Raw genomic sequence first — 6,628 nt, forward strand, 5'->3', positions numbered from 1 at the left:
GGGATCGATACTTCTCCGATATCATATCTTATACTCGTAATATCATACTCGAACTCATAATTTAAGAACACAGTCATCGTGCAAAGGTTTATATGTACTTTTTTTGGTATATTGTATATTTTCACATGTAATTCAAACTCAATTTTTTTGTCACGTTGAGAAGAATGCTCTTGTTGCGCGATAAGAAAAGTATTTTTTGTCTAAATCAACTTATTATAATTATGTTTTCTTTATTCCTGGCTTGGCACCAAGCCGCGTCTGTCATTTCTTTTAGCAATCTCGCATCCCCAACTTCTTTGGCCATATTTGCCGCCATTGAGCGACGTGTGGTCCAGGCCACGAACAAAACCACCAATAAGATGGACGAAAGCTGCACTGGATGGGTTGACACACGAATGTTCCAGGAATGCGGCGAAGAGAGAAGAAAGGCGGCGTGTTGCAAAGCTTGTCACCATCCGATGATGACTACAACCTCTCTGTCAAGAGTGAAACGACTAAGAAGAGATTAATGGCTTATACGAACGTGCATTACTGGATATATTACAGGCCAAATCATACTTATATATTATATAACAGGCCAAAACATTTCCGTAGGTTAAAACCATACTGCTTCGATCCATCAGGTTACTGATACCTGATACGGAGTAACTTTAGTAGCTCTTCAACAACACTGCATGAATGAGCTGCTGAATAAGCTTTGGATAACATTGAAAGCAGCGAAACAGCATTGAATAAGCTCATATTTGCCTCGAATTTCAGATTAATATTAAATATTCATGCTAGTGGCAGAGTTTGGACGATCTTAACGTATAAACCGAAATTAAAGTCCGAGTCTAGCGTACGAGTAAGTCTATCGTACCCATTACTTTCCGAATTCGGTACAGTTAGTGATATGTCACTCAATTGTACGGGCGCGCTCGCTCAAAACAGTCTTAAGGCCAGTCCAGACGGGATGATCAAATCGGCTGATTTGATCAGAAAAGAAATTAGCGACAATCTACAGTATAATCACCAATTTTATATTTGTGGTGATATTTGAGCGTAAAAAACATGCCCCCAAACGCGAATACTAGCGCCACAAATTAGTATTCTTGCGTCCGCACCTCCATTTTGTCGGTAATATCGGTTATAATCGTCGGTTGAAATAGGTCCACACCACCTGATTTAATCAGACAATTTAACCAGATTGGCGAAAACTTGTTCCCGTCTGGACTGGCCTATACCTAAAAGGCACAGTCTAAGTGAACGAGAAAGAGAACGCGTCATCTGTACCATGCGTTTCTTTATTTACTATATTTAAAGGCGTAATTTAAGGCGTAATTAGAGTGACAGAGAAAGATACCAGCAATTTGCGAACTTCAGTGTTCACGGTAGGCCCTCAGGCGTTACTTTGAGAAAGCCATATTAATTGAAATAAAAAATATTACTTTGCTAATCCGTGAAATACTAACTAGTCAATAAGTAGTTTTTACGTATATCCTGCGTATTTATTTTCGCGATGGTAGGGAGCACTCATTAAGCACTCATTGACTATGATGTTATTATTTCGCGGATTAGCATAAAATTACATTTTCTGTTTAAAATTTATTGAATATATGTACTCAGTCCTATATCTGTTATCATTGTGAGTCATCCCTAATTAATAGGCAAATCCACGGCCGAGTACACAACCCACACCGGCAACTCGTGATATTTTTAGACTATAACTAATCGTGATATGATAATGACTTGTCGTTAGCTAATCGATACCTTAATTGCTTAATCGATAATCGTTTAACTAATCGTGAAGCTAATCGTTTATTGCTTTACCCCAATCCCTTAAGACATACTTATTTAACGATAGGGCTCACTTTGATATATCATTACCGTTACTCACATGTTTATGACTAACAGCCTGTGTATGAAGCTTACATTATTTTTAACATTGACGAGGCATTTTTTCCTTTTAACTAATATCGTAAATTACTAAAAGAGTCTATTTTTGCACGCCCTGCTTAAAACTTAACCCATTCAGCGCTAATCACACGTTGTCGTTTTGGCTCTACAAAGCATTTCCGCTACATACCGGGAAATCCATGTTATCGGGTATGACCGCAGCTCAGCGGTGAATGAATTAATAAATGTATTGCTCCGCCATTTTAAAAAGTAAAAAATAACTGGATTGATGAAACACATAATTTCGACCTGTAGAGAATAGCCGGACAGCCCAAGCTGAAACGGAGACGCTTTGCGGTTGCTCGGTCTACAAGCTCGAAAATACTACTTTTGTAGAATAAAACATAATCAGACCGAATACCGTCTTAACCCTTAAGTTGCGCCTCTACGAAACATTTTCGTAACGTATGTGGATGACTGCTACAGGCTACGCCATATACCGCTACAAATTTACCAATGCCGTTTCCAAAAACTATTATACAAATGGCCCGGTAATAATCTTAAATCTGCATGCATAAATTGTAGAATATGAAAACTATCTCTATCAAAAGACGCAAGTATATTTGAAATTAATTTCTAACTTTATTTTTCGTTCACATACTGTCAAATATTAGCACTTGGTTAACTTCTTTACTTGCTGTCCGTATCAAAACGTTGTAACAATGTGATGATGGGGTAACTACTTCGGTTTATCATCATAATGTTATAGAGTTAAGGTGCAGCTCATGTTATTACGTGAAATAGCAACCAGAATACATTTTTAAAAGCTAACACTATTAACTTACGGATTTTAAAATTCGCACGAAGTAAGGTACACATTTGTGATGATAAATGTTTGCAAACGAGCTGCGCATTCTGTAAATTTTTCACGGTTTAGTGTTTGTTACTGAACGAACATTTTATACAATGACTTAGTTTTTCTGCTGGTTGTGTATGGAAATTTGTTTACCATACGTCACACACACAGAAAAACACTACATTATTACAGTTAGTACGTTATTTAATTAAAATTAATAATGTTTTATCACATCCACACCTGAGCTACGGTCGTAGCACTACGTCGTAGCCGATAACATAGGTTTCTCGGTATGTAGCGGAAATGCTTCGTATACAGGCAAAACGAAAACGTGTCGCGATTAGCGCTGAATGGGTTAAGTGTTATAAGAAAATGAATGTGTAGGTACGGCTTTTATGACTAGGTCGAATAAAAATAATAGTCAAGATGTTTCATTATTTTCTGACCGTACTCTTATAAATAGATCAACCTTGTTTATTATACCTATATAGCAACTTTGATAGCGTTAAGTAATAAGTACTATAACGTTATATTTGTTTGGCAAACTTAGTTGCGGAATATTCCTTCTATTTATTTATACCTGCGAAATTACGTGAACCCACTTGTTATATAGAGCTATCACATGTTAGAAAACAGCGCTAACTTTACATATCTTGCTTGTTTGTTAGGAAATTGTAGAAAAAAGTTTGATTGAAGTGTGACTTAACTCCACCTGAGTTTAGTGACTGAGTTAGTGAGTTCAATTAACTTGCATATGAATTTTTACGTCGTTATTTATACGTCATAATTTCATAGAAATTTGACGTTTAAAATAACAAATGGGCTGCGTGTGCTATCAAAATCGCTGCAGACTTGTCTTGGTCTGACTCAATTTAAATTCCTAATATTTACACTATATCTCAACTGTTTTAAACATACTTGATACATTTCGAAGATTTAACATTAATTTTAATTCATAATGGACTGCTATAAGGTGTCTTATTTCACCACATGGCTTGAGCGTCGGTCATAACGGCAGACTAATTAAAATGCTTTTATGAAGACGATTGAAAAACTATTCTTTTGTTCATGTGAGTAATTAAGTCGATTGAAACAGCGAAAACAAAACGCTACGGCTAATGGCCCCGCTGTTACTGATAGTCGGCGATTTGTGCTAATATTCCTATTTATCTTGTTTTACAAGTTTAACAATGTGTTTTCATAAGATCGACGTCATCATTGCTTACGTTATTTATTCACAGGCGTGCAAAGTGCATATAATTATATTAGCTGCACCAAAGTATCCGACTTTAGGCGACCACAGATACAAATATACAGTTAGGTATACAGATTTTTATGAATAAAATTTTATGACTATATCTTTATTGTACTTTTCGTCTCTAAAACCTAATAGCGTTGCCTGGGTTCCCCAGGACGCTTGCTGCGTTTCCCCGTTAGATTGCCAGACTTAGCCAAAATGTATTTTTTTAGTAAAATAAATACATTTACATATATTGATTTATTTAGTAAAATAAATACATTTTACATGTCAATCAATCTTTACAAATAAGTAAGATAGCCAAACCCAAACCAAAGTAAGTAGTAGTAGTTAACTACGGTTTAAGTTTTATTACATTTTTATATAAGTTGCTGCACTTTGAAGTTAACATGGCATATTTTTTTCATTTCTCATGCTCTGAAAGAGGATCATTGTGTAAAAAGTGTGCAGAAAGTGATAGTTTTCTGCACTAGAGCATTTTACTTTCCAATTCCTTTTTTTTCGTTATACAATTTCCATTCTGATATTTAACCCCCCTTTCCATAAATAACGATAATTTTACTTAAATGGTTAATTGAAAGTACCGTCAAGAAATGATATGAAAAATTATACTTAGTTATGTAGTTATTTCTGTGAAAAGAAAAGTAGTAGTAATCGGGTGAAAGGCTTCATTAATACTAATGCTGTAGTGTATTTTTGTATCCTTTTGGGTGTAATTCGATATTGTTGTGGCAATTCTATGTCAATCTTGTCATTTTGAATGGCAACTCAATTGTTTTTTTTTTAAATGAAGATGGTGACATATAATTTGGAGGAAGACTTGACGTTTATGATTGAATGATTTTCCTGCTTATTTTTAATTGTGTCCTGCTGATTTTACTTGAAGAAATAAGACTAGACCCTACAATTTATCCTCGGACATTTAATGACTGCTTTTCATCCTTTGGTTAACAATATACTATTATTATTCAATTGTCTTAGTAGCCTTGGTATATAAATAACTGTCTAAACCTTTGCAATAAGTGTGTATTGTTGACATTGTAAATAGAAGAGGGTGACTTTAGCATAATTATGCAAGGTTACACTAATTACAAAGCTTGTCTCCTACCTCAAGATAAGCCGGTTACCTTTTACGTATTCTGAAAACACGTCTAATTTCGTTAGCTATGCTCCGCTCAAAAATAATAACACGCAAAGTAGGTATAGGATTACCGAAATACTAACTTCGCAAAAGCATAAAGAAAAGATAAAAATACAAATTGCAATTCAAACCGCGTTATTTCCAAATAAATGCCATCAAAAACGATACCAATCGATTTAAGGGAAAATGAAGGACGAAAAACAAAGGAAGCGCATTTTCGTTCAGCGAGAACCTCATTAGTTAGGCATTCGCAAGGTCGTTTCGAACACGGGTTATTGACCGTTCCGAGATGTTTTTCGCTTATCTTTGACCTTATCTCGTGTAAATAGAGTTCTTTTTTGTGTCTCACGTAGATTAAATTTAAGATGTTCTTAACGTTTTACTTTTAAAATGTGTTATGAGTCAAGCTAGGGGCGACTCATAATACCTAAATAAGTTTTTTCTTCTGCGATTTATTGTTGAAAATAGGCCATTAAATTTTACCCTTCTAAATAGGTAACCAATACATTCGATATCATGTGCAAATATACTCAGTCTTAACCTATAAAGAATTGGAACAATATGGAGAGCTCGTGTGAAGTATGTAGATCTATCACTAATTTTTCAAAGGGGCACTAACGCAAAATCGTAGTTTTCATGATAAAATAAATGAAAACACCTACATTTATTCTCAGTTGTATATCGTTACCCTGCATCCCATCCCATAACAGTATAATTTTAGTATTAAAATAGCTAGTGATATAGCCGAGGGTACTGACGAGATTCTTTTTAAATAGTAGTATATTTTCAGAGCACTGGAGATAAAAGGAAAAAAAATTGCCATACCTTCCGACGTAAATGCGCGCGACGCGCCACATATTTTGTTTCCTTCTAATTTCCTGACTTTACGCCCCTCTTTAGTTCGAAGTGCAGTGGAATTTATGATGAAGTTGTGTAACATGTCGACGACCGATCTGGCCTAGTGTGTAGTGACCATGCCTATGAAGCCGATGGTCCCGGGTTCAAATACCGGTAAGTATTTTTGTTTATTTGTTACTGAGTCACGGACGTTTTGTATGTATACAAGTATGTATTTATCTATATACGTATATTTTTCGTTGCCTAGTACCCATAGTACAAGCTTTGCTTAGTTTTGGGCAAGGTTGATTTGTGTAAGATTGTCCCTTGTTGTTTGTTGTTGGTTGTATAAATTATACATGTTAAAACGTGGTTAAAACATTAATTTTATTACATGTTAAAAGATTAATGTATAATATTTATACAATATTGCATCTTAGTATCTTGCCAAGAAACCCAATAGAAGGTTATCAACGTATCAGAGCTGTTTAGAGTAACCTCAGTGACAAACAGCTTATCATTAGTTGATAGTTGATATATTTGCGTGCGACATAATATCGCCATGTAAATATTATCTTTAGCGTCACAAATATACGTGTTACTAGCTAAAAATAACACGACGTACGTTATAATTATAATTCCGTCCATTATATACCCACAT

The sequence above is a fragment of the Cydia pomonella genome, chromosome 8 (genome assembly GCF_033807575.1).
Source record: "Cydia pomonella isolate Wapato2018A chromosome 8, ilCydPomo1, whole genome shotgun sequence".
Classification (NCBI taxonomy): Eukaryota; Metazoa; Arthropoda; class Insecta; order Lepidoptera; family Tortricidae; genus Cydia; species Cydia pomonella.